The 6,811-nt window shown below is 42.1% G+C and overlaps 1 pseudogene; it reads right to left on the minus strand.

The window, feature by feature from the left end:
- Window positions 1–4,323: 4,323 nt before the first annotated feature.
- Window positions 4,324–6,515, minus strand: LOC102903382 (etoposide-induced protein 2.4 homolog pseudogene; annotated as a pseudogene).
- Between the last annotated feature and the right edge of the window lie 296 nt (window positions 6,516–6,811).

Genomic DNA, 6,811 nt, shown 5'->3' on the forward strand with positions numbered 1-6,811 from the left:
CTCTGACAAGGAGGAAAAAATGCCTTTCGCCTTTCACTTGAACAAGGGTATAGGTCTGTTGGTTCCGAGGCAATATGGGAAACCAAGGCAGAGTTTTGGTGGCCTCTTACTTATACCTCCACTATGGAGTCTAGCTGTTGTGGTCCAGATTTGGTGAAGCAACCAAATACAGCAGTACCTGCTCTCTTTGATCTGTACTCTGTGATGTCCATCTTCTCTACCTCCAATTCGATCATGGACCACTTATCTGCTTCTGTAAATGTGGAGCATAGCACCATGTGGGTTATAGTTATTTAAAGTGAGTCATTTGTTTTTTGGCTTTTTATTTTGGTCATTTGTTTTTGTCTTTTTGAGATAACATGAATTATGTATCTACTGCCTTTTTCTGAAGATATTTTCAGGTTATTCTTGTGTGTGTGTGTGTGTGTGTGTGTGTGTGTGTGTGTGTGTGTGTGTGTGAGAGAGAGAGAGAGAGAGAGAGAGAGAGATAGACTTCCTTGTTAAAAATTTCTGATCCTTTTTAGATTTGCTTTTCTCACTACTGTATAAATTGATTTGGGCTTGGGTTTGTGGTTGGTCCTTCCTAAAAAATAAAAAAAAAAAAACACAAAGTCTTCAAAAGTGAGTATTTCCATACTAGCCATTGAGAGCTCAACTGTGAATATAATGCACAGAAGGTCAAAGATATACAAGGGAGTCACAGTGGGGAGAAGGCCTGGAGAGGAGCAGAGTTAACAATGACTGGACTCACTGTCTCTACTAATTGATGAAAAAATGTGTCAGTCAGGTGCTTAGCTACTAAATTGTAGAAAAGAGAATGGCCCAGAAACAAATGTTGTGGTCCTTTCAGTGCATGGGAGAGGTAACAGAGTCCAAGGATGGTAGAGACAATTCCTCTTGTAAAATGGCTGCATCAAGATACACTAGCTAGCACCATTCACAAAAGCCACTGCTTAGAATGTCTTTCCATCCTTTCCCCTCTGAGAGCCTGTCTCACCTACCCTGAGCCTAGGCTTGACTAAGGTTGATTGCACCAGGCTGGACCTCTCATGCAAGATATGCTCTATGGTATTTGATTCCTAAAAGTTTGAATTGTGATTCTGGAGAGTCTCAGCAGACCCTAACTGAGGACAACAGGATTCAGTAGCCTTGAGGTGATCATGTTTGAACGTGAGCATGTTCACCTCTTAGAATCAATTTAGCGGGGAGAAAGAGAAAGGGAAGGAAAGAAAATGGAATAAGTGGAGGAACAGGAGTTGGGATTGGAGATTTGTCAGTTTGAACATTTAAGCCTGATGAAGCCAGGGCACACTATCTGCCTTAGAGACACTCTGACCTCATCTCTTTAACCCTCAGCTTTAGTTTGGCTTTGGTGCCCGTGGAGGGGGGAGGACATGTGATCTGTCTATGTAACCATCCTGGCAGTGCTCAAAGCTTAGGCAGCCTCCTGATTCTCACTGGCTCCTGTTTGAACCTGCCTTTAGCAGGAAGACATACTCTTCATGAAAACAGGAGCCTTCCATTTTGCTGTTTCTTCCTAAAGACAGGAAATTGATGCACTGATTGTTTAGATGAGACTTGTGCAATTGGTTCAGACCTTTGCATACGCCGGGTTGGTGTATCTTGCAGATACAGACAGAACCAAATTGCTGAGGGCTGAAGGTGAGCAGCGTGTTTCAGAATTAGGTTGAGTCACACCAGAATCCTGTTAAGTCTAGTTTCCTATTTTCTCTTGTTAAACTCAGTCTCACTGTCTGCTTGATATGAACAGCTACAAAACCTTACAGCTGATTCAGATGAGCAACATTACATTATTTTTCTTTTTCTAAACAACCATTCATTTCTTTAAGGAGACAATGCATTAAAAAATAGTTTGGAAATGAATGAAGTAACATCTAGGGTTTGCTTTAAGATGCTGAGAATTAACCACGGGTGGGAGTAGAGGAATAAAATTGACAAAATGTTTTTGTTGAAGCTGGGTGATAAGTAGGTTAGTTTGTATTCAGAGTATTTGGAAATTTCTATAATAAGGGACCCATTGACACCGTCTATATTGTGTTTGTGCATTTGTGGGACTAAACCAAGTCAGCTCTGCTCTCTTTTCCCTGTTCCTTAGGAACAGTGGTTTGGTTCAATTGTTCTTGTTTCTTTTCTTTTTTAAAAAGATTTACTTATTCATTGTATATACAGAAGAGGGTACCAGATCTCATTACAGATGGTTGTGAGCCACCATATGGGTGCTGGGAATTGAACTCAGGACCTCTGGAAGAGCAGTCGGTGCTCTTAACCTCTGAGCCATCTCTCCAGCCCTTGTTCTTGTTTCTTAAGTGTCATCTCAAGGATCTTTTTCCTTCAATGTCACACAGAAGGGCGTAGGATCAAAGGGCCAGAAATAAAACACATCTGGCTAGCTTAGACCCCTGAAGAAGGCATTTACTTTACATACTTATGTTCAACTGTTACATAAATGTTCAACTTAGGGGTCTATGACTTTGAAAAACTTTTAACCAAAAGATAATTTCTGAACTTCCTTATGCTTGAATTTAGGTATAAGGCAGGAGAGAGAGCCATGTTCTGATGCTAAAAGCTTATCCCAAATAAGTGCTCTGTCACATCCGTGACATTCACTGACACAGTGCCAAACACTCTCCTACATGGAGGTATAGCTTTGATTTTGTAGGTATTATAATTAATTTTTAAACGTGACATAAAAAGGAATGGATTTTATCATGGCATTTCATATGCATGCCCTTTGTTGGGCTTTAATTAATTAACTAATTAATTAATAGGCAGACTTATTGCTTTGAGCGTGCTGATTGCTGTGGTTCTGTTGATTATAACCTTTTGTTTTAATTTAGTAGGTTGTAGTAGGAAATTGTACTTTTCCTCTAGATTTTTCAAGTTTTGAAAAAGTTTTTAAGTATTTCCTTATTATCTGGATTTCACTGGAATCCATGGTAATCTGTGTTGTGTCTCTGATACTAAGAATTTGAGTCTTTTTTTTCTTTCTTTGGGTTAGTTTGGTTATGGATTTGTCAATCTTATTATTATTATTACTGTCAAATAGCCAGCTCCTTGTTCCATTGATTCAGTGTATTGACGTATTGTTTAGTCTCCTGTTAACATCTGCCTTGATCTCACTATTTCTTGACAGTGACTATTATTGGGTTAGGTCTGTTCTTGTTTTTCTGGGACCTTAATTGCATTGTTAGATTGTTTACTTGAGACTGTTCTGGTTTTTAATTAAGCATGTGTAGCTGTAAATTTTCCTCATAAAGTTTCCTTAGCTATATTACAAAGGTTCTCTGGCAAGGTTCACTTTTATTTTCATTTGATTCTACGAATTTTTGTTGTATCCTGAATGTGGGTAGCATCACCTCATAGTGTGAATCTCAGGGTGAATAAAAAGAGAAAACAAAGCTGAACGTTGGAACTTGTCTCTTTCTGCTTCCTGACTGTGAATGCAGTATGACACATTTTCTTGTGTTCCTGATGCCGTGCCTTCCCTGCCATGATGGATTTTATCCCCATAAAGGATGAGTCAAAATCAGCCCTTCCTCCATTAGTTCACCCCATCCCACCCAGGCATTTAGTCACAGAGATGAGAAAAGTAACTTAACATAGAAAACCGGTACAGAGGAGTGAGGCTGCGGCTGTGGCAAACCTGACCTTGAACTAGTTTGTGGGAGAAATGTGGAAATATGTAAATGTGGGCTAGGGAAGTTCTAGGTGTTACAAGCAGAGCTTAGTGGGACATTCTGATGGAAGTGTGGAAGATCAGAATGCTTATGGTTTCAAAGGAAAAGAGAAACAAGAACATAACAGAGAATGACTGGACCAAAGCAGGATCAAAATCCAGCAGGGCAAAGAGCAAACCCTGCAGCACCACATCCAACATCTGGGACTTATGAAGGAATCATTTGGTCTTCAAAGGGATTAAGAGGTCCTATGCATGTAGGTGAAAGTTTCTGTCCTGCCTGCCAGTTCCCAAATAACCAACACAGAGGCTTACTATTAATTATAAAAGCTTGGCCAGTAGCTCAGGCTTATTATTAACTATCGCTTACAACTGGAATTAACCCATTTCTGTCTACATTGTGCCACGTGGCTTTTACCGCTATCTCATTTTGTGTGTCTGACTTGTTTTGTGTCTGGCTGGTGACTCCTTTGACTCTGCCATTCTTCATCCCAGCATCCTTAGTTGGGTTGCCCTGCCTATACTTCCTGCCTAACTACTGGCCTGTCAGCTTTTTATTAAACCAATGAGCGTAATATATATTGACAGTCTACAGAAGGATTATTCCACAGCATTCCCCCACCCCCTTTTTTTGGAAACAAGCTCACGTTTAATTGTGATATTTTAAAATTGTACAAGTTTTTTACATCTGCCCTCCCACCCCATATTTAGACTCTTAAAATGACAGGAAAACATCACCAATCACAGGTTGAGTGGGTTTAATCAGATTAAGCCTTCAGTTCCTATATGAAGCACCCAATATTCCTTAAAACACCAATGAAACCTGGCAGTGGCCAACAGTAAATTTCATCTTTCATGGTTAAGAAGTTCAGATCTTCTGAGCATTCTGTGATGCAGTGGCACTTGTCCAGAACTGGTACTACCCTGTAGGTGGGGAACTTAAACTGTACCAGTGAAAAAAGCTGTTTCCCCTTCAAGGGGAAAAAAGAAAATGACTCCTCAAAACCCAGCCAGTTTGGCTGAGTCTATCTGTCCCATCTCTTCAGGCTCTTTTTTCTTTTCTTTTTTTCCTTACTTTCCTTTTCTGCAGCAGAGCAAGAGAGACCAAAACCTAACCTGAGTTACAAGAAAACAAGACAGTGATGGCTATAGAGGGAGTGACTTGGAGCAACTGGAATGCTCCTTTACCTCCAACATCCAATGTATGTGCTTCACAGAAAACAGTAACAACAAATTCACAAAATACAACAGTTAAAATCACAGAGCCCATTCATCCAGGGGTGCTGGAAGGCAGGAAGAAGTGGGAGGGTAAATGATACAGGGAAAGGAAAAGAAAAAAAATGTAGTTAGCCAGTCCAGGCACCGGAGCTGGCAAATGGTGGAAAACTCTGGTCCTTTCAGACCTAGGGTGGTAGTAAAAATCCACTTCCTGAAGTCGAAGATTCTGCCTTACGTGCACCAGAGACAAAAATTCCAATTCATCAAAGAGAAGGGAATACACAGAGGGCCCTTGGCAGTGGGTCCTGCCTTCCGTGGCAGGGGGCCAAAAACAGAGAAAAGAGCTGCCACATCCTCCACCCAATCCCACCCATCCCCTCTGGACAGCAGGACTCAGTGGCCTGCAGCAGCTTTCAGTTTGGCAGGAGAAGGATGTGGCGAAGGGAACTTCTCTGCAGAGGAGGAGCTGCTCAGGGCTGACTGCAGGTAGACTGTCTTGTGGAAAAGTCTGTTGCTTGAAAAGACCACCAAGGAGAAGAGGCGCAACTGAAAAAGATATGCTTTTCCAGGAGTCTTTGCTTCATTGGCGCTGATGATGAATAAAGGGAACAAGATAGAGAAGAGGCAGCCACTGATAATATAGGAGGATTGCATTGCTGTGAGGAAAGCCAAGGGCAAGCCAAATCCAAAGTAGTAAGGCCAATTCCTTTCTATGTTTGACAATCGCTGGTGCATTTCAATTCCTTTATTGAACCAACGGTACTCAAAACAGTACAGCGAGTACAGAAGAGACATATGCAGCAGGCTCACCAGCTGACCCACGAGATGGATGGGGAAGAGACTCACAAACATCCCCCGAATAAGGAAAAGTGCCTGTAGCAAAAGGTTGAAGAGCATGTCAGCAATTATTTTGCTGACGCTGGGGAATGGATGAGGTTTTCTCCCAGATACCTCAAATGCCAGGTCAGCTATATATCCTGGAACCAAATGGCATTCACAACTTTGCTAAGCACAAACAGAGGGAGCACCCAAAGAGCACTGAAAATTGATGTGAGGAAGAATTCCAGCCATGACCAAACATCTCCATGTAGTGATGGATCACCAAGAATCCGGGCTGTTACTGACTGAAGCACAGGGATAAACACTCAATAACACAAGAGGAGACTGAACCAGAATACTCCACCATTCCAAGCACAACACTGGAAAATTCTACTAACAATGCGTGGCTCACTCTCTTGCTTCCGCTCTACACTCTGGGCTCTCCTCTGGGCCAAGACACTACTTGCCCTTCTTTGACGCTGTTCCTCTCTCTTCTGCTGGATCCGAGCATCTAGCTTTGAGATGGTACAGATGCCCCAGATGGAGTCTTTGGTTCCCCTGCCAAGGTCCTGCAGAAAGGTTTTGACACTGTCAGCCATCTTTTCACTGCCCAGACTATCGATCACACACGGAGAGAAGTACCCCCAAATCTCTCATCATGGGGGGCCCCGCAGCCTTGCCGCGGCGGCTCCGGCCCGGGCGCTCGCCCACCAAGGTTCGCCTGCCTCGCGCCCGGCTGCCCACTCCGCCCCGGCGCTCCCAGAGCCGGGGCTGTGCCCACACTGGGCATGCCCGGGCTGCACCGCATTTCCCCCTTTTTATCTAGTTAAAAAGGAAGGTTTTTAACCTTAACATAGTAAAACTATATATAAGAAAAAAGTTATTAAGTAAGAATTACAGTTACAATATCCAGTCCATTTGTATTTGGCAAATTTAAAGAAAATACTCTATTATTTATCTTATTTTTATTACTCTAAAGTTTTATACCTAATTTACCTTTTATCATAACTAAGGAAAACTTTAACTATGACTATCTAGTCTTCAACTACGTCATAGATGCCAGAGGGGTGAAATGTT

The sequence above is a fragment of the Peromyscus maniculatus genome, chromosome 7, assembly GCF_049852395.1.
Source record: "Peromyscus maniculatus bairdii isolate BWxNUB_F1_BW_parent chromosome 7, HU_Pman_BW_mat_3.1, whole genome shotgun sequence".
In the NCBI taxonomy this organism is placed as follows: Eukaryota; Metazoa; Chordata; class Mammalia; order Rodentia; family Cricetidae; genus Peromyscus; species Peromyscus maniculatus.